Source organism: Maniola hyperantus, chromosome 22 (assembly GCF_902806685.2).
Source record: "Maniola hyperantus chromosome 22, iAphHyp1.2, whole genome shotgun sequence".
Classification (NCBI taxonomy): Eukaryota; Metazoa; Arthropoda; class Insecta; order Lepidoptera; family Nymphalidae; genus Maniola; species Maniola hyperantus.
In genome coordinates, this window is record NC_048557.2 from 9,585,256 (window position 1) to 9,607,276 (window position 22,021).

At 37.8% G+C, this 22,021-nt stretch overlaps 1 protein-coding gene and 1 pseudogene across 1 annotated transcript in view; one reads left to right on the plus strand and one right to left on the minus strand.

Annotated features, from left to right (window-relative positions):
- Positions 1–22,021, plus strand: part of Mtmr6 (Myotubularin related protein 6) — a 91,930-nt gene that overhangs the window by 12,150 nt on the left and 57,759 nt on the right. The window lies entirely within an intron of this gene.
- Positions 256–2,416, minus strand: LOC138403876 (uncharacterized; annotated as a pseudogene).

Below are 22,021 nucleotides of genomic sequence, written 5' to 3' on the forward strand. Positions count from 1 at the left end.
TTGTTTCTTGTAAGTTATGTGAGTACAGATGCGCATGTGGATGCACGTTTTATTACTTCTGCTGCATCTCCACCAAATAGAACATCTACCCCTCATAAGTGGCACCTCATATCGACGCTACTTGGTCTAGTGTTTCATCTTGTGTAGTCTGGTTCTCCACCGACTAATTATTTTATTGCTTCTGCTGCATCTCCACCAAATATTAATAAAAAGAAATAAAAAAAAATATAACATATACCCCTTACAAGTGGCACCTCATACCGACGCTACTTGGTCTAGTGTTTCATCAGGTGGGATGTAGTCTGGTTTGCCTCCACCAGTCATAACATAGTTCATAAAAAAAATGTTGGACGTACCGTAATCTACACCAAGAATAACCCGGACAGTCAACGTGTTAAAGAGAAGACGGAAAAGGAAGAGATGGATGAAAAATTTGCTAAAAGAGAAATGTCAAAAGTTGAAGAAAATACCTACCCACGATTTCGGCTTATAAATGTCATCGCTGCCAGCTCCCGAACTCTATAATTTTTTTCAATTCGTTTCTGAAGTTTGACCGTAAACTATAAATTTTTTCCTGACATCTTCAATACTTGCATTATTTTTAATCTGTATAATATGCAAAATTCAAACGTCCGGCACGAGAAAAAATTTAAGAAATTGTCTGCAGCGGTAGATCATGTGATTTTGCCCACAATGAACACAAATAACGCCCTTTGAATTAGAACTAGTATAAGAGAAATTTTTAATTGAACTTAGCTCTAGAATTTTTGTCTGTTATTTGTAAATTGTTTTTTATTCTGATTCTGATTTGCAGTAGTATTAGAACATGAATATGCCGCAGAATGATCTAACACGATGATTATGTATATATGACATCAAATCCGTGAAACCAGGAATCGACCCTTGATCGGTATGTTGTTCAAAAGACTTTCGACTCTGTGGGTCTAGGGCCCTTAGTGCGATATGGCACAATATAAATCTTTCTAAATTGACAATTTTAACGCTTGAATAGCCTTGTACGAGGGTTCAAAATTTTCGATAAAAGTGTACGGATGTCTCTTTCGCCATATGTGCTATCTTGGCGAATGTGTTCGCCGTAATAGGATCTCGCCTGTTTCAGCTGGTACGTTCCGAGAGCAAACCTTTTTAATTGCTCTATGGTAAGCCTCGGAAACTGCTCCAAGTGAGGGCGGTCATCATCTATGTTATGGAACATACTTCGCCTTCTATTCAGCTGTTCTCTCTGTACAATATCAGCTAAATGATTAGGCATATTTAATCTTTGCTAAGCTATTTCCAGGTACTCATAATATTCCTCTTTATCCTCGATCACATGGTGGAACTTGTTTGTTAGAGCACAGCTAATTCGGAAGTTTTCCATAAGATGTGTTGCTGCTTTGTTAAATAATCTTGGCGAAATAATTTCAAACCACGTTTCATTTGACCGTTTACAACTTCAACCACCCATCTACACATCGATAAACAACGAGACTTGTGGGTTTCTTACCGTATATTTAGTATACCCACTAACGTAGGAGATCCAGCGTTCAGCGGCAGCATTCAGCACTACGAAATAGGTATTCTGCAAGCACTACGTGGGACTAATAACTACGAAAATAATTACAACATATTTATTCAGCGGCAGCACTCAGCACTACGAGATAGGTATTCTACAAGAACTACACGAGACTAATAGTTACGAAAATATTTACAAGTGCGAGAAAAACAAGCGATGCGTTAGCTATACGAAAGCAGCGTAGACACTGTCTTCCAAAATGCGCGTGACCCGATGCCCGCTGCGCCGCGGTGCGGTGCGGAGCGCGGGGTGAGAGGAGATGGTGTGAGGTGTGGTCCCACCTCATGAGTGGCAGCGGATTTTGTTGTGAGCGACCGCCACAGACTTGTTTGCCTGTTGTGTAGTTAGTTGATGGTGGCCTTCTAATAAAGATTCAGGCATATGTGTCTGATATCCGTACCCATGCAGCTGTGCAACCACATCTCTAAAGTCTAGTATGAAGACATCACCTTCACGGAAGTGTGATCGCATGGTCCCTTCTGAACTGCTGAATTCTTTGCTCATTATTGAGGCATCATTAGTTGTAGCTTTATAAGGGCCAAGGCAATCTAAAATGTGGCCATCGCAGCACACAAACATAAATGGCTTAACAAGATTTGCATACTTATGCAACCTATTGGCTTGCTTTTGAAATAAATAATTGCTGCTACTTTGAACGTAAACATAGGTGGCGTCGCAACTGGTGATAGCTGGTTTGGTTTCTATAGACATTGTATTGTTTCCATAAATACCTTCTGGTATTACTGTGTTTCTAGCTGCCACTTCACTTATAGTCATATGACGAAGTCCCAAATGTAGAGGCACAAGTTGTTCAGTCAAAACATTTCTTGCTATATTCATATTCCGTTCTAAGGTACTTCTGTCCAGTCAATCTCTCAATACTTAATGCAACACTTGCATCTGGTACCCTTTCATACTATTGTGGTATACTGTTCAACAAATTATAGAACTGGCTAGCATTCAAACCTAGCCAGTAGTGACATAGGTTGGGTGGGATGCAATGAAAATTACTTAAGTCGATTTTATGTGATAATGAAATGTTCTCTAACGTATCAAGCATGTTATCCATTTGGGAATTAGTAAAATCTGTATGGCTCGCATGTACTTGGTTCAAATATTCCCAGTTCAAATGAAGGTTACATACACGAGCACAAGGTGGAATGTAAATTCTGTGGCGACTTAGAATAGTTTCCTTCATAATATAGTTTCTTGGAACTAAATAACGTTCAACATTTCTACAATCAGGAAATAAACAATGTCTTGTAGTTGTAGCGACACGTTTATATTTTCTTGAGGTAAAGGTCTGTTCTTGCCTCCTTTGCGGCTGAAATAAGACATGCGGTGGAAGTGGTGGTGGTTTAGGAGCCAGTATACTGTATAGCATGTATAACAACACCTCGATTTGCATCCTGTTGCAAATGTTGCTGAACAATTCTTCTAGCTGCCAGATGACATGCTCGGCACACTTTCTAAATGTGGGACCTGAAAAACAATTGTTTTACTTTTTAGCTATAGTTCATACTAGCTGTGCCCCGCGGTGTTAGTTTGGGGTTGGGCTGGTGGTTTAGGAAGACCAAGGCTTTCCCCAATAATCAGAAGACAGGCTCCAGCACTCAATCGGTTTAATTGGCACTATTAAAACAATTACAGTCTCGCGAAGTAACGTACTTAATAATTTAAAATTACGTGCATATGTTTTCGCGCGCTAGACAGACGTGGACACAGGGACGGTGTTGGAAGCCACTAGGCGGGCCCTCGGCCGGAACGCGCCGCGGCTCGGGGCTGCGGCGCGGCGCGGCGGGGGCAGGCGCAAGTCGCCTGACCGGTTCCGCAATCACGGCATCATCCGCTGGCACGCGTGTGTGCGTTGCGTCAATGGACGATAATATGCACACAGATGCCGCGCGGCAAAACTAATATTAGGTATCTAAATTAATCTAATTAAATATGTACATTTGATTTTTATATGTGTAATGTAGCCCACATTACCCGCGGTGAATAAGTGTGTGTACATCAAAAGTTATTGAACTGAATCGTTTAAGAGTAACTTGGCATCTTAGAACGACAGCAAATGGAAAACATGGAACAGATTAAGCTTGTAAAAACTTATCCCTATATAGCTTGTATAAACTCGCAATCAACCCTTGAATAAATTAATAACACACTTTGAAAAAATATTTCTATGTATTTGAGACGATGAAAAATCTGACGAAATTGTTATCGCGAGAAGGCAACGTTTCGCCAACTACTACCGAATCAGCGAATCTGCACTTTTTAACTCTTTGATGGCATAGTCAAAAGTCAATAAATCTAAAGCCAATAATAGAAGATAACAAAAAAAAACGTTAGATACAGTAAGAAGATCTTTGTCGGAAATTCCACTAAAAATGTTCTCAAACTTGAAACAATCAAGGATAAAAATAAGCAAGACAGCTAAGAACGAATCAGTTGGAAAATAAACCAATTTTTTAGATACTGAGTTGACACAACGCAACAACATACTCTGTCGTCTGCAGCAGTCTGGAGCCAAAGGAGAAACTGTATTGATGCCGTCCGCCGTCCTTCCACTAAAATTTTCTTTAGTATTACCTACTGATGACTCTTTCTCTTTGGCATCTTTTATGACGATACCAAGGCCGGATCCTGGATTTTATTTGGGAGCCACAAGGGGGCGGACGGGCAAAAAATCAACAAGAACAGTTAGAAATAAATTTAAAGTATCATACTTCAAGTCATGTTTTTTTCTACAAGTTCAAGTATGTATAGGAAGGTTAATGAAAGTGTCAAAACAAAACAAAAATTAAATGTTTAATAAAGACTGTGACGGTTAGTGTTAAATATATATATAAATGGCATAGCGTGTGCGCGACTGCGAAAGGTAGCGGACGGGCCGACGCTGCCCGACTGCCGATGCGAGGTCGGTCGCATCAAAGACTACAATATTATACTGGGTATAGACGGGCAACTCAGGTTCTTTACGGGTTCTTTCGAGTGAGCGCCATCTAGTATTAGTCTAGGGAAAACTTTGCCATACTATATATACATATACCTATAGGTACCTACTGCTATAGAATGTAGTACCTACGTACTTAGCTATATAGGGAAAATTGGACCAACTTACGCAAACCAAAACCTAAGCTAACGCAGTTTTTATAAAATTGTATAAAAAAAATATTTGTAATCGTTTTTAATTTAATGTGTTGCAAAAATAATATACAATTTTTTTTATACATAATTTAGGCAAAAACTGCTTTTTCTCAAAACTATCATTGGTTCTGGTTTGCGTAAGTATAGGACCAATAATAATTGCAAATGATACAGTTTTCATTTCAGTCAAATTTATTAAAATGTTAATTTATTCAACAATAAAATATTATTATATTATCACAAGTAAATTTGCGTGAGATCGCCAGCGTCAATAATAAATTAGGGGTACCATTTTAGTATTAATCGTAATTAACCTTGCCTTTTTCTTTTTCTTCCTTTATTTTTCGAGTAGTGGCTATATGCTTTATCTTTCATATTATCACTACTGTCCCACAAAGGTGATTTGCCAGTGAGGATGCCACTGACTTCTTTGCACCAATTATTTACAAAAAATGTTATGCTTTTATGAATTAAGTATTTCTCTAACATTGCTTTATGTTCATGACATGATACAAATGATGTGTTTAAATTAACTGTTAATATTAACTGAATGTAATCTATTAATTTTTTTTTATTTGAATGATTTTTTAATATTTCAATGCATATATTTTCTACTTGTGCAAAGAAGTCAAATAAGGCTCTCGTAGGATAGCACAACCACTTTTTATTGTCATATTCTTTTGATTTTATATATTGGTGAAAACTGTGCAGTTCGTCAGATTCTAAATCATTTTGACAAACTGCACAGTTTTTGTATATATTTTTCTTAGCTATATGTGCTATCCACCCACTGCAATAACCTATTGCTGCGCTTCTTTCAATATCTATAGGAGACTTGCTACATAACATATTATCAATGTTTAAAATCTCCATATTCAAGTGCTCACTGTCAATTTCAATTTGACATTCAGAAGGAGGGTCGATTTGTTTGTTCAAACTCTCCGCATTTATATTATGACCACAATCTATTTCTCCTTCAAAATCAGTAGGAGTACATTCCGAAGAACGATTGTTTTTTGTGTTCAAACCCTCCATATTTATGCGATCACTAGTACTTTCACCTTCACATTCAGTAGAAGGGTTGTCTCCATGTTTTGTTAAAAGAAATTTTAATGATTGGAGACAAACACTATCATCTTTTTCACAATTAGACCCTACTGAATGTGAAGATGTAATATTATTTACTAATAAAGTTTTATAAGCCGATTCAAAAGCTGATGCAGTGGGCATAATATTACTATGGCCATGAGCTCGAATTGCCCCAAAAAAATTTTCAATGGGGTCTTGGTTGAAATGGCGCAGCAATAGCGAGTTAACACCTTTAGAATTTAAATATTTTGCTACTCTCTTTACATTTTCTATTGTTTTTATCCAGCTTGATAAAGACGGCACTACTCTTTGACCTCTGGCATCTATAAATTTCATTGATTTTAGAATTTTAATACTATAGTCCCATAATTTATGATGAGGTGACGTTGGTGTTACTGCACTTCTAAACACTTTTCCATTCTTTACTTTACTGTAGCTTCCATTGACACTGTCAAACAGATCATCAAAGAACATTAATAGGTCTGCCGTCTCTGTACTCTCTTTTTTAAGTGCCCCTAGTTCTGCAAAGAAAGAAATACTTATATTACATAAATAAACAAAGTAATAGGTGTTTAGATCCTTTTTGGAAAATTCTAAACAAGACTGGAACAGAAGACTTTGTTATTAAATATTTTATCATTGATTAAAAAACCACTATATTAGATCTGTTTTAGCGTTTAAACTATCGTCAGTGATTTCCATATTATATATATCACACACACGGCTACACTCACGTGTTTAGTCGATGATAGCCCGACTAGTTTCGAACCCATCCGGGTTCTAAACTATTCAGTCTCAATCGCGACGCGTGCGTGAATCTGACTCCTTGAAAAAGAACCCTGGATGGGTTCAAAACAGTCAGGCTAACATCGACTAAACACGTGAGTATAGCCGTGAGTGAGATATATATATTATGTTAGATCTGCTATATTACTAAATAAATAAAAACCACATAGTAATATTAGTAGTCTTTTAAAAGGCTTTATACCTGCCATACATCCAAGAGCGACCCCAACAGATTTACTAAACACTTGAGTACAATGTTTCACCCTCATCTTCGGTATTTGTTCAGGAAACACATGATGGGATGATAATTTAGGCACCAACTTAACACCTCTGTAACCAGGACATCTTTTATATAAGGCTACAATGTGGTCCCATTTTGCAGTACATTCCTTGGCATTCATAACATATTTTAAATTTTTTGTGAGTAAATTATTTCTAATTCCTTTTATAAGATGGGGCGGGTCATATAGAGGAAAGATTTTCTCATCTCCTATTTTAAAAAAGCCTTCTCTGTATGTCTTATTTGATCGCAAATATTTTTCTTTTGTTTCTTTTAATAATAAATTTATAGCTGCTAGATTGGAAGCACCTTGGTCACACACTGTTGTTACAACTTTCAGCCCTGTCTTTTGTAATGCAGTGATGATTTCTTTGATTTGTACCTTAAGGTCTATGGCCTTTGTGCTTCCACTACAAAAGTAATAGGCCAGAGGCTGCTTATATTTTTTTACGATGCCTCTAATCATGAACACTAGAGCATGATCACAGTACTCTGTTTTAACTGTTGCACCATTATCTACCAGTCCCTTAATTTCATCATTTTTCTTATCATAAGAAACGCCTGGTGCGATAGCCATCTCATCAAACATAAGGCTGCAATATTTATGAGTTTCTGGCATTTTTTCCACTTTCTGCTTCAAATGTTCAAATAAGAACTCATTGATACCAGGTTTCAAATTAATCTTATGCAACACATTTTGCAGTGTTCTTCTGCTTGGCAAAACACATATATTACGGAGTAATCGATATGCCTTAGGTGATGGTTTGTATAGAGACAGTGCCAAAATTTTTTCGTCGAGAGAAAATCTCCTTCCACGCTTCTTCTTGCCACTCTGGAAAACTTGCATTTGGCAAAATATTTTGGCTGTTTTTGTCATGTGCTTAGACACTATTTTAAATGCCTCTGTTTTTGTCATTTTTCTAGCCAACATATATTTTCGTTTAAAATTTTTCTTGCTAGCCTCACATTTTTGCAACTGTTTAAGAAGCATTTTATACGTTTTATGTTGGGCTGAAGATACTTGAGGTGCTGGAAGAAACAATAGAACTTAAATTAGTAAATAATTAATATTTATAAAAGTTAAAGCTAAAGATAGATTGGTACATGCAAGATTAGAACCAATAACAGTTTTGTGATGCATGATGTAACTGCCAGTAAATGGAGTTACATGAGACCTATAGAACTCAAGGCATCCCATATGTAATTTAAGTGTAATTCTGTGGGTGGTTCCCAAATAAATAAAATAACCTTGGAGCTATAAAACATATTAAGTTATTTATTTACTAGCCCATGACTTCGTTCACGTGGATATAAGTTTTTAAAAACCCCTGGGAACTCTTTGATTTTCCGGGATAAAATCCTATGTGTTAATCCAGGGTATAATTTATCTCCGTTCCAAATTTCAGCCCAACCCGTACTTTTTCCGGGAAAGAGTAACAAACATACACATACAAAATTTTGCCTTTATAATATTACTAGGGGATACCCGCGGCTTCGCCCACGTGGATTAAGGTTTTTAAAATCTTGTGGGAACTCTTATTTTCCGGGATATAAAGTAGCCTATGTCCTTCCCCAGGATATAAGCTAACTCTGTACCAAATTTCATCAAAATCGGTTAAACGGATTGTGCATTTTAAATTATCTGTCTTCCCGTGGAAACATGTTATTTTTCCGGGATAAAAATAAGCCTATGTCCTTCCCCAGGATGTAAGCTAACTCTGTACCAAATTTCATCAAAATCGGTTAAACAGATGGACCGTGAAAAGCTAGCAGAAAGACAGACGGACAGACACACTTTCGAATTTATAATATTAGTATGGATATGGATGGATAGTGTGATGTGACATACCTTTAGATTTAGCTGTGCTTCTTTTCTGCTTAATTTCTTTAACAACAACCGCTCTTGGTCTCTTTTTAGAACGTTCTGCAAGTTAAATATTCATTTTAATATAGTATTGTCTATAACCTCTAGATCAAAAAGGTAGTTTCTAATACTATAATATAATTATCTGATATGTTACAATTCAAAATACAATACCTGACATCTGCTTAGATGTTGAAGATATGCTAGGCTTGATGACTCTATCATCAACATTTGGTGGCTCTGGAAAAAAAAAACAGTAATTTAAAAATATATCTCACTTTTAAAATGTATGATTTACTTAGTGTTGTGTGCAATAAAGAATAAATAAATAAGACTTTGGTCTTCAAGCACTGAGGAATTTCGGACGAGAAGATATTTCGAAGCTTCCCGAACGCTGCCACCTATCTCTATACCAAATTTCGTCAAAATCGGTTAAACGGTTGAGTCGTGAAAAGCTAGCAGGCAGACAGACAGTCAGACAGACATTCTTTCGCATTTATAATATTAGTATAGATTTAGGTTGGAGCATACCTGATGAAAAAATCATTGACTTTGACGACTGTTCTTTGTCCATTTGGAATTCTGCAAAGGTTGGCACTGAATCTGGTGCAGTACTTGCGGATTCACATAGATCCACTTCCCGATCTGAAAAAATTATGTAAATAAATAAAGATATGTAGGTATACTGTCTCATATATCATATATATCATTGAGCCGGTGTATTAAACACACAACACAAACACACAAAAACACGCCAGTAAATGTGCGCTAAGTCGGCGTGGCTCGAGTCCGTCTCTTCTCTTAGCAACAATGTATGAAGCTCAAACTTTCCCATACGTTTGACACAAGTACACAAGCATATTTGACATAATAAACAATACACACTAGGCCAATAAGTTGGCGCGTTTGAGGAGCTATTGTTCTTAGGTAGGACTCTATCTAGTTGAGCATAGCGAGACCAATAAATAATCCAAGACCTGCATATAGTATAATCAAATGTAAACCAATATTATATTCTAAATTGGTAATCTTACTAATATTATAAATGTGAAAATTTGGATGTTTATAACTCCTTTATGTGACAACGACTGAACCAATTTGGCTGAAACATGGAATGAAGATAGACCCTGAATTAACACATAGGCTACTTTCTATATGGGGACAAAATATATTTTACCTGGCATCATATGAAGTACAGGAACTGCTATTCTACACAATCTATCTGTTGGGGCAAGTTCGAGTTCTTCCCCAACTTGACGAATGAGTTTAGGGGTTTTAATCACTGGGTTTTGGGGAATCTTATTAGTGGACTGTATAGGTTTTGACAAGGTTTCGAGAGCTCCCTGCTTCCCTTTGCTAGACAATCTCTCCCCATGAACCTGCAGACACCTCTAAATAGATAATACCACCTACCTTTGAAAGTCTGCAGCTTTCCGTGTGTGATCTCACTAGGTCCGCCTTTCGTAGCACTGTCCGTCCCACGACGAGCAGTTAGACACCAAACTTGCACAATGTTAACGATGAGTGGTCGAATTTATAGTAGACGCGGCGATGCGGCCATGTTTGTGGTTTTGGCATACGAGTGGCGTGCGTGCTTCGCGCCGATTTGAGACACACTGGCGCCTGGCTGCCGTTGCGTGCGCTGGCGCCACGATCGTTTTTTCCGCAAAGATGCGCGGAATGGTTAGGCGGTAAAAATCTACTTTGAAGATACCTACATTTTCATGAGGTTTGAAATTATCCGCAAAGCAGGGAACATTTCCGAACACCGCCCACCGTTAAAATGTAATTTTAACCGGACTCAAAATTAAAGAGAGAATTGTGAAACTGAATTTAAGAATTTGGTAATAACGAAAGAAAAGTTAACTAAACTTAAAACGAATCTTAAACTAAGAGAATAATTAGTAAACGAAATCCAAATTAAATAGAGAGAGGTAATGGAGACGACCTACGAACAGGTCGTTTCAGAAAACCTTGTTGTGTTTGGAGAATGACGGAGCGAATGACACCATCCTTAGAAGAGTTTACTTCGGAAACTCGACCCAGTTTCCATTGTAGTGGAGGTAAGTTAGGGTCATTGACGAGAACTAACGTCCCGACTTGAAGGTTTTCAATCGGCTTCGTCCATTTGTTCCACTGTTGAAGCGTGTACGAATATTGAATGCGTGAAACTTGCATAGAACGATTCGAAAATCCACGCATATATGAAATTATAGTTTTAAGTTTCCGGATAGCATTAGACTTTGTCAGGACCGGTCCTGCGTAGTCTACTGCGACTTTAGAAAAGAGTCTGATTTGCACGCGAGCCGAAAGCAAATCAGTAATTTTAGATTTGAAAAAGATTACCCGACGACGAAAATATTTGAAACAGTGGAAAATTATTAGTTTGACAATTTGTTTAGTGCAAATAATCCAATTATTTACTATAAACGAAATTAATGTGGCTCGTAAGCCCGAATGCAAATTAATTTTATATGCGAAAGAAACGAAAAGATGATTAAAATGATTTTCAGAACATAATACAAAATAGTTTTTCCGATAGTCGAAATCCGAGTTAGATTTTCGACCGCCCACCCTGAGGAGAACCGGCTGGTCGACGAATGGGTTTCTAATGTCACTTGGAACCTCTGCACTCCAGTGACCGTGAGCTAACCAAAGTTCTCGAATAAGAACTTCAGCAGCAACGATATTCGGGATTAAAGAGCCGAGGGGGTCGGAAATGCGTATAATTTCTGACGAAAGTATACGATCTGTCACCCTGTCGGACAGAGGTTCAACGTGAGACGAAAACACGTCCTCTAGAGGCTGCGTGGCTAGACTCAGGACATTAACCGAACTGTCTTCAACTGAGGAAACTGTTGAAGGCTCAACGTCTTTAGTTACATCTGAAAGACGCTGCAAACGTGTTAAACTGTTCGAGTACTGCTTGTGAAGTTTAAATTCATATCTCATAAGCAGAGCGAAACGTTGATTTTGGAGACAAAAAGTGAGTTCAATCGAATCTGAACGACTTAGAATGTTATCCATATAGGACAATCGACGAATAAATTCAGCAGCCTCGGAATCTTCCGATTGAGGATCCGAAACTAACTGCGAAAGAACACGAATAGCTAAGAACGGTGACGACGAAAAACCGTTCGTAGCTTTCCCCACTCGAAAGACTTGAGGATTTCGAATGGCACCTGAGACAGGTGCTGTAAGGCCAGAATCTGCCGTACAATCCGAACACGAATTACAAAGCTGCTCATCAGGAACAAAACGACGCTCCCTCGAAAGGGAGCCTTTCCGCGCTAATGAACACGGCTTATCGAATGGTGGCTCAGTTTCCCGAATTGGAAGTGAGACCACAAATTTGCTGGACGTCAACCGTTCGTGTGTTCGACCGAATGTCTCTTCACACAGTTGATCGTCAGCTGAAGACGAAACGAATTTGTCTGGGGTCGATTCTGATTCCCAGACTTTACGAATAATATTATCAAGACTGTTCTCTTGATGTGAAACGACGAAAGATGAAACATTTGTTTTCGAATTTTTATTACGGACGAATCTTTGGTCAACTTTTCCGATGACAAGCCAACCAAGTGAACTAGAAATGGCCATTGGAGTTCCAATAGGTCCACGAAGAGGTTGTCCGACGAAAATATCATCATAGATATCTCCTCCTAAAAGAATATCTACTGACGACGGCGAATTAAAAGTAGGATCAGCAAGACGCAAATGTTGTATATGAGACCACGACTCTGTCTCGATAAAGTTCGAAGGTTTAGATGACGTTATGTTTTTCAAAATCAATGCACGAAGAGCTAACTCTAAACCAGGACCGGTGTGTGATTTAATCACCGAAGTTACGAATCCTTTCGAACAAGTAGTTAGATCGCCGATGCCTTGAATAGGCGTGCCTAACTTGCTGCGAGTTAAACCAAGACGCGTGACCAAATCGTCGGTGACGAAAGAAGCTTCAGAACCTGGATCAACTAGAGCTCGAGCACGAATAAATTTACCTGAAGAATTGCGAATTAAAACGATAGCTGTCGAAATCAGGACTGTATGTTGATTAGAAATCGCATCAGTTGAGTGTAACGAGACAACATTAACTGATTCACTCGAAGACTGATCCGGTTTTTCTTGGGCTTCTGAAGGCTGATCAGATTCTGATTGAACTTCTGATGGTTCTCTAGAAGTACTCGCATAATGCAACATCGAACAGTGATGAGAAGCATCACAAACTGAGCAATGAATTTTAGCGCATGCTATATTAGGATCGTGCACGGGCTTTAGGCATCTGAGACATATCCCTTTTTCTTTCGCGAACATGAATCTATCGTAGGGTTTCTTTTTCTTGAAAGCAGCACATGAAAATAATGAATGCGACCCTCGATTACATAACACGCAAGCTTTAGATTTGAACGAATTAGAATTTGATTCCGTCGAATTACTGGAATCAGAAGAAGTAACGAATGACGAAGTAGCGCGAGGTCTATCTTTCTGCATCGCGGAACGAGACGAATCAAAACGGGAGGTTGGGCGCGAACTTTCCCAAGCAACAATTTCACGATTTAAAAATTCTTGAAGCTCACAAAATCTCGGAAGTGAGTTCGTAGGAATAGATTTATCAAATTCACGACGTGTGTCGGGATCTAATTTTCTGTATAACATATGGTACAATACGAAGTCCCACTCGTCTATCGGAAAACCCATTGAATCTAGGGCACCGATATTCTCTAAAAAACCACTGAGGATAGTCCGCAGTCCTGAAGCACTAGGCGCATTTAGGTTTGGGAGCTTATACAACGCATCCATATGTTGCATGGCGATTAAGCGTTCGTTTTTATAATTATATTCCAAAATGCTCCATGCTTTTTTATAGTTACTACTGATGATTGACATCCCTTTTAATAATTTGCTTGCATCACCACGAAGGTACGATAGCAAATATTGAAATTTAGCTACGTCCGAAAGATCCTTATTTTGATCAATCAGCGATATAAACAGATCACTAAACGAATTCCACTGTTTATAATCACCCGAAAATGAAGGAATTGATAATGGTGGCAATTTTACTTGCTTTCTGTCTGGCTGTAAATTTTGAGGACTTTCCGATTTAGAAATCGGTTCCTCTAAACCGAATTTTATACTCATGATTTCTCGAATTAAATCATTAAAAGCTGCACGAGTTTTGCTATGTTCAGGACTCAAAGCTTTTGTACTTTCAAGTTCTAAATTCTCGAGAGATGATTGAATTTGTTCGAATTGGTCTTGTATACTAGTGAGTCCCGTACAAGACACCATAAATTTGCGATAAGAAATAGCATTAGAATCTGCTTCCATTCCTAGCTGAATTATCGTATTCAGTTCTTGTTCTATGCATCCTCTCCTATGCATCAAACGTGTGTACTCATTTGATTCAGTCATGATCTAAACGAATAAAAACAATTAGAACCGAAAATAAAATCAACTGATAAAATTAAATTCAATTTGTAAAATTTATTTTATGAACTTGGACAAACCACTGCCGTGCGCCTCACAGCACAATCGGAGCCACGAAAACAAATGAAAACGAAAAAATAACAAAAATAATTTTGTTGAACTTGGCTGATGCACTGCCGTGCGCCTGAGGCACGATTTACTAATCGGAAAACGAAAAAACCACAAAAACGAAACAACGAAAAAAAATCTTTTGTTGAACTTGGCTGAGCCACTGCCGTGCGCCTACAAGTACGATTTACTAATCGGAAGCACGGTCGAAAACGAACAAAAACGAAACAAAAAAAACTTTTGTTGAACTTGGCGGAGCCTCTGCCGTGCGCCTACAAGTACGAATAACCCGACTAGAACACAAAAACGAACGAAAACGAAACTCCGAAAAAAAAACTTTTTTGGTTGATCTTGGCTGATCCACTGCCGTGCGCCTAAAGGTTCGAATTACTAAGCTAAGACACGGCAATAAACGAAAACGAAAAGAAAAAAAAATATTTTTCTTTGGACTAAAATCGTAAGTCGTGTCGTAGTCGTACGGTATAAATGCAGAATAATCCGCTCGATGTTCAAGTATTCGAAACTTACCCACTTTTTATTTCATATTTTATTTTATGTCGAAAAATATTTGATTTAACAATTTAGCTATAGGTATCTTAATGACCGCTTGCGAAACGAAATACGAATATAACACGAATAGTGTTCAAACCACGAAAGGTTTATGCATGAACCTTAACGAAACGAATAGGTATACAAATGCGAGGCAATCGATTTACCCTTCGATTGATTTCGATTTACGATTGACCCGCAATTGCAATGAATATTAGGTAGTTACTCAAACGAAAACCGAAGCGAAAACAATTAATAACTACCTATTCACAGCTCAAACTGGTCATTTAGATGCCTACTTAGTAGCTTTTCACAAGAAAAATGAACGAAGTCGGTTGACCTATTTTAATTCCAAATTACGATGAACTACGAATCGAATTTTGAGCAAGATGGCGTCATTCGAATATCACTTTTGAATATTACAAAATGAAAATTACAAAATTCGGTATCTAGTGAGATGTTAAAATATAGATATAGGGAACTTAAATATTCGAAGAGAAGGTCTAAAATGGTAGTAGGGAACCTAATATCCAGCGAGAAGGACCAAATGTTGGGGACAGTTCGATGTTCTTCCCCAACTTGACGAATGAGTTTAGGGGTTTTAATCACTGGGTTTTGGGGAATCTTATTAGTGGACTGTATAGGTTTTGACAAGGTTTCGAGAGCTCCCTGCTTCCCTTTGCTAGACAATCTCTCCCCATGAACCTGCAGACACCTCTAAATAGATAATACCACCTACCTTTGAAAGTCTGCAGCTTTCCGTGTGTGATCTCACTAGGTCCGCCTTTCGTAGCACTGTCCGTCCCACGACGAGCAGTTAGACACCAAACTTGCACAATGTTAACGATGAGTGGTCGAATTTATAGTAGACGCGGCGATGCGGCCATGTTTGTGGTTTTGGCATACGAGTGGCGTGCGTGCTTCGCGCCGATTTGAGACACACTGGCGCCTGGCTGCCGTTGCGTGCGCTGGCGCCACGATCGTTTTTTCCGCAAAGATGCGCGGAATGGTTAGGCGGTAAAAATCTACTTTGAAGATACCTACATTTTCATGAGGTTTGAAATTATCCGCAAAGCAGGGAACATTTCCGAACACTATCATTTGGATATTTGTGGATCTCTTCAAAATGTTTATGACAGACCCGTCTGTTACCAAATACAATTTCAGCATCCAATTTTGTGATTTCACCACCAATGTTTGAAATCCAGGTATTAAATCTCTCAGTGTTTGTTTCTGGATTAGGAAATCGGTGAAGAGTAACACCTGAGGACAAGATAATATAATACAAAAGTTTTAGTTTATTTAATAAATTAACAAGTATTTAATTACATCTATTATATAAGTACTTAGGTACTATAATATGTATAGTTACTCATACCATAATTTTTAAGCAAATAATACAATCTTATTACATACAAACAATAGAATAAAATACAGAATAGCAAAAATAATCTTGTGGCATGAGTAAGTATAATACTGGTGTCATGAGAATTAGATAAATATTAATCATGTAATGGACAAAGTTTGATGACTGACCGAACCAGTTGGTGTCCTGCTAGCAGGATAGATTGCACAATGGCTGAGACCAGTGGTTGGTGATTTTGAGCCTATTTATAGAAAAAGTACAAAAGTAACTTTTTATCACAAGGAAGTAAACGCATCCCAAGTGAACGAAGTTGCAGGAAACAGTTAATTCTATATAAAATAAACATTTATTTAAAGTATAGAATTCATAGTTACCATCTTTTCTAGTCGCTGGACATCCAGGTACACAGCAAGAGTTCTGTGACATACTTAATTACTTAACTAAAGCTGAAGCTCACTGTTCACTATTTACAATTATGGGTCCAAACTCTTAAAGAAGAGGGCCTATGTTCTAGATTCACAGTACCTTCACAAAGTTTATTACTTAACTAAAACTAAAGCTCACTGTTCACTATTTACAATTATGGGTCCAAACTCTTAGAGAAGAGGGCCTATGTTCTAGATTCACAGTAACTTCACAAAGTTTATTACTTAACTAAACTGAAGCTCACTGTTCACTATTTACAATTATGGGTCCAAACTCTTAAAGAAGAGGGCCTATGTTTTAGATTCACAGTAACTTCACAAAGTTTTTTAAAAAACACAAATACGGCGACACGGAGGAGCAAGCTCGGACTCAATGCGGACGTATGAAATAGATTGTAACGCAATACGGAGGACGGAAATCAACTCAACGTGGATAGCAATGTACATGCGAAACAAACTTTACCGCAAAAGAAGAATTTTTATTGCAAAAACTTCTTACGAGCGATTTAAACTCGTACGCAGCCATTTGCAATTAAGTGATGCCATAAAAAAAATTAAATTTTTGACCATTTCTAGAAAAGCCATCAGTAAAACAACAATCAATTACTCTAATTCATTGCAGCTAAAATTATTTTAGGATATATTTATTTGATAGGATAATTTTTTTGAATGTCTTTTCCAATAATGATAAATTATTTAAATAAGAGGATTTTGAACTTGTACAAATTCCCATCATGTAAGCGTATATTTTAGTCTAGTAACACTGCGCAATCCTTCATATTTTTGTAGCCTAACCGGACCTTAGATGGCGCTGCTAAAAGTCTTCGAGCCTCGTTGTCATCGTTGTTATAAGTTGCCATAGCATGGGTCGCATGTCAATCGCTAGCGATGAGCCAAGCCGCGTGCACGTAGGGACGCCACGGCTATGCGGAACCAGTGAACAGTGTTTTATTGTACTTACTCCCAAATACTTGCCCTTGTGACAGTGGACGTCACAAAGACTATTTTCTTTTGTTTGCTGCTAAAGAATTTGATCTCCATTAATTCATATTCGTCCTTGGAATTCGGAGAGTCTTGTCTTTTGACATTACCCTCTTTGGGTATACTGAAGCTGTGTATACAAATCTGCGGGATCTTCCAGAAGGGACAGAACAAAAAAATGGTGACAATGACTGCGACGGAAACTAGACATATAATTACATCCTTGATTCAGGGCCGTGTCCAGGATTGGAGAGATTCTCCTGTTCTAAAATGGTTGATGGACTTGTAAGAACTGATTTTCCCTTCTTCAGTTTGATGTAGCTCATAGAAAACGGGGTGTTCGAGCAAATATATAGATCTGATTTCCCTGTCCATGCTTCTTGTGTCAGGATATTTGATACCGTCATGTGAAAATAAAATTCCGTCACCCATTCACAGAATGTCTTTCCCAAATATTTAATTGACGACAAGCATTTGATTGATTGGACAACGGTTCCCCTCCTTCTATATACCGCAAGGTACATTTATTGGTCAAAAAGTCAAGACTGAGATATTGTTGACGATATGATATTGAGTCCTCTGTGATTTTACATAATTTTCATGAATGATGTAACCATAACCAACGCCAGGAAACAAAGGAGACAACTTGGACAAATCTCTCCTTGAGATATCCTTCCCATTCTTTATCTTAGATATCACATTCAGACAACGATCAGTTCTTATTTCTTCTTCTATAGACATGTTTTCAGACACCTGCACCATATTGTCAATTCTTGAAATCAACTTGTCTGACGAACAGATGGGAAGAGACAGAAAGGCATCTTGAAGTTCCGGAGGCAAATGGTCTTTTGTGAGAAGAAGCCCTTGATTATACTGTGTCACAAAGTATTCGGATCCACAGTAGTGTAAGCCCCTACACCCATGGGCAACAGATTCAAAAGGAATGTAAGGGTTATAAATTATAATATTTGTCTCAATCACATCTCTCTGTGGACAGGAGGGGCTTTCATGAGAGGCAGATATCCACTTGACATTGTCATATAGTGTTTCACAAACAGACTCTCTACATGACCCATGTTTAAACTTCGTGTCCTTGTAGCTCAGATCATAATGATCAAATTGGACAAAATGTTCTCTAACCAAAATGAAATCTAAAGAATTATCATTCGTGGCCAGCCAATGGCATTGATAATCGGGTTTCATGGGACGTCTCAATGTTCCGCCCAAGTATTGATCAATTGCTTCAAAACAATCTGACTCATAAACTTGATGGATATTGATGGAAAACGTCTGTGTAGATGAGCCTAGAAAGTTTTCATAACAAGTGGATATCCAGGTTTCTTTGGAACAAAGATATCCTTTAATCATGTCCTTACTATTTGATGTTGCTGGTCCGGTCATTGTAATCTTTTTGAAGTTTGACATATCAACTTCCGGGACAGGCAAGTCACAAATGAGTGTATCGGGATTGATTTGCTCGAAAATCTCAGATACCGGTATAGGGAATAATTCTGCTTTCAGTGAACTCACATAGAAGAGACACCCCAAGAAGGTCGTAAGTGATGACATTGTGAAGAAAGATGTCCAACACTTCATTAGCGTCTATTGTTACCGCGATGTCTTGATGGATATGCATTAAAGCTAATCCATTCAAACGCTCTTCTGTCATCCTGTTGCGTAGACATGACTTTAATCGGCGTAAGGTGGAGAAAGTACGCTCGGCAGTGCTAGTAGTCACTGGAAACGTGCACAGCAATTGACAAAGAGTTTTTTTTTATTATCTTTAATTTCAGGAGTTTTTTCCTATTGGAATATGCCACTCCGTAAGGCCTCACATATATTAATTACTTATTTACGTAATGCCTTCTTGTACAACTGTAACAGAGCCCCAGCCTGATCCGACAGAGGTTGTGATAGGGCGCTATTACAGCCGCCAATCTGGCGAAGCATAGGAAATCGAGACGAGTTCTAATATTTGGCATGCTTTTTTGTAGGCTTCTGCTGGAGATACTGGGATACTATCTGTTGCCAAATTTTTAGCTCTCCCTTCAAAGCTAAAAAAAGGAAGATCTTCTTTATATATACTTCAGCGCCTTGCAAAACATCCTCTACATCTTCGTCGCTGAAGTTATGGGACAGCAACTTTTGCAGCTGTCCGATTCTTTGCATGGGAGCGCTAGGGAACCTGGATGTTTACTTAACATATAATCTAGAAAAGGATATACTAAAAATCGGTAATATTCTTTAACTAACTGAGTCTGAATGTTCGGCCGATTTGTTTAACGGCCGATGATTCTGCGGACCGTGATTTCTGCACTAATTTCATTTGCGATGGCCTCAGCCTGATTGAAAAGTTTTTTAAACGTGTCCGTTTCACGTTGCCTCTGCAGACTTGCTGTGGTCCTATTAATAAGCTGAACTGTAGAAAGTATATCAATTTAAGTGGCTTGTAAGGCAATTTTTTTGGCAGTCAAAACTGATAGTAACGAAGTCATCCCGCTCTCCTCTTAAATATTTCGTAATGGTCGTCTTAGTTTATGAATCCTTAATTGCGTTATTAATTTAACTTTGCGTCGTTTTTTTTCAATTTTTATCCTCTCTTGAAAATGGAGTTGTTGTTGTGATTGTTGTGCAAACATCTTGTCGAGGGGACCCGAAACCAATATTGAAACTGGTGTTAAAAACCAGTCTAAACAGCCCTTTGGCCTTTGCTTACAACAAGAACAACTTTGTCTTGATAATTCGCATACATTTTATTTATGTTTAGATCTGGATGTAAGTATAAGTCTTTGGCGAACTTTGCCCCTGGCATAGTGTTTTCTAACGAGACAAAATCATCTTGGAATCAGTGATTTTAGTTATATGTGGATTTGCTGGCCATGTCTAGCCTCCTTCGAACCGTTTATTCAGGCAGCTCAACAACACTTCAAACGGTTATTGGCAGATTTTTGTGATGCGACCTGTAAATAGACTTCATTCATCTTAAAATACGCAATATTTGTTTACTTTATATTGTTCTTCTTGGTCTTGAAGTTTCACGAAGATTTTTTTCTTATAATTTCAGTTTCTGGGGTATCTATGTTATTCTTGGCTCTTTCGATCTTGACATTCCTAGATTTTTTGATTCCTTTTTATCAATGGATTTATGAGACTTATGGTCCCCACCTCGCTTTTCTTTTGGAATATTTCCTCTGACTGTAGTTCTATTGATAAAATTGAGTCGCTTTTCATTGGCACTAAAAACTGCAGTAGCATTTTTTTACACTCAGTTTTCATTCTATTTTTCATAAAAATTAAGTTGTAACTGCAGCTTACAACGCTCTTTATCATATTTTGGATGGCTTGGATTTATCTTGTTAAGACGCCATGTAAATAGTATACATGTACCTACAATATCTGAGCAAAATAAATAAATGATTATGATTATGAGTAGGTAGACGGGCGCCCACAATGAACGCACGAAGTCATCTGGCACGTTCGGTCCCGTAAGACCCTGGAGGTGACGCAGAAATTGCGATGGCTTGCAGTCCCCGATGTCTTCATGAGTCAGCAGCTGCCGCACCCGCTGTTCTTGCGAGGACGACAGTCGCGCTATCAGTTCGGATTTTACCTTCTCGTATTTGTTCGTCTCTGGAGGATTTTTTACGATAACTTTTATTTCTGTAACTTATTTATACTCCAGATTTGATATCACGTAGTTGTATTTTGTGGTGTCTACACTTATGTTTGCTAATGCAAATTGTCCCTCTAACTGGGCGAACCAAAGGGCAGGCTCGTCCGGCCAAAATGGCGGAACCTTAACCGGTTACGATCACAGGAATTTTATTGTTCGATTTTCCTCCATTGTAGCACGTATGTAAGTAAAGCTTTTAATCAAGTAGTTTAGGAGTTATGACAGTTAGAATAAAAGCTTTCATATTGGTGTTAATTTTTAGAAAATATCATGTTCTATCTAAAGCATGTAAAAAACAAGCAGGTTAATTATCTAGTTTTCACAAAAATCTTAAAATCAAAAAAGAGAACCTAATTTTTTGTCATGTTTTTTTCGGTTTACTATTTTTTTCTGTATCTTAATGACAAAATTTATTTAGTCAATATTTGTAACACTAATTTGTTGGGTACATTTTTAGCTGTCGAACAAAACTAGTTTTGTGTCTGTAGGACTGCTACATCATGAGAAATTGTTAAATCAATGCAAGTACCCTTGCTTAGTCGAAATGAAAATTAAAATGGCTGACAATTCCACAAAGTTGATCAAAAAAAAATTAATTTTCGATAAAATTGTTTGTATCACTTATTAAAGGTCCGACATCGGTAACCAGACACACTGTATGTTTTGATATAATAAATATTACTTCGGCTTCTTAGAATGTATGAGTATGTTTTGATATAATAAATATTACTTCGGCTTCTTAGAATGTAT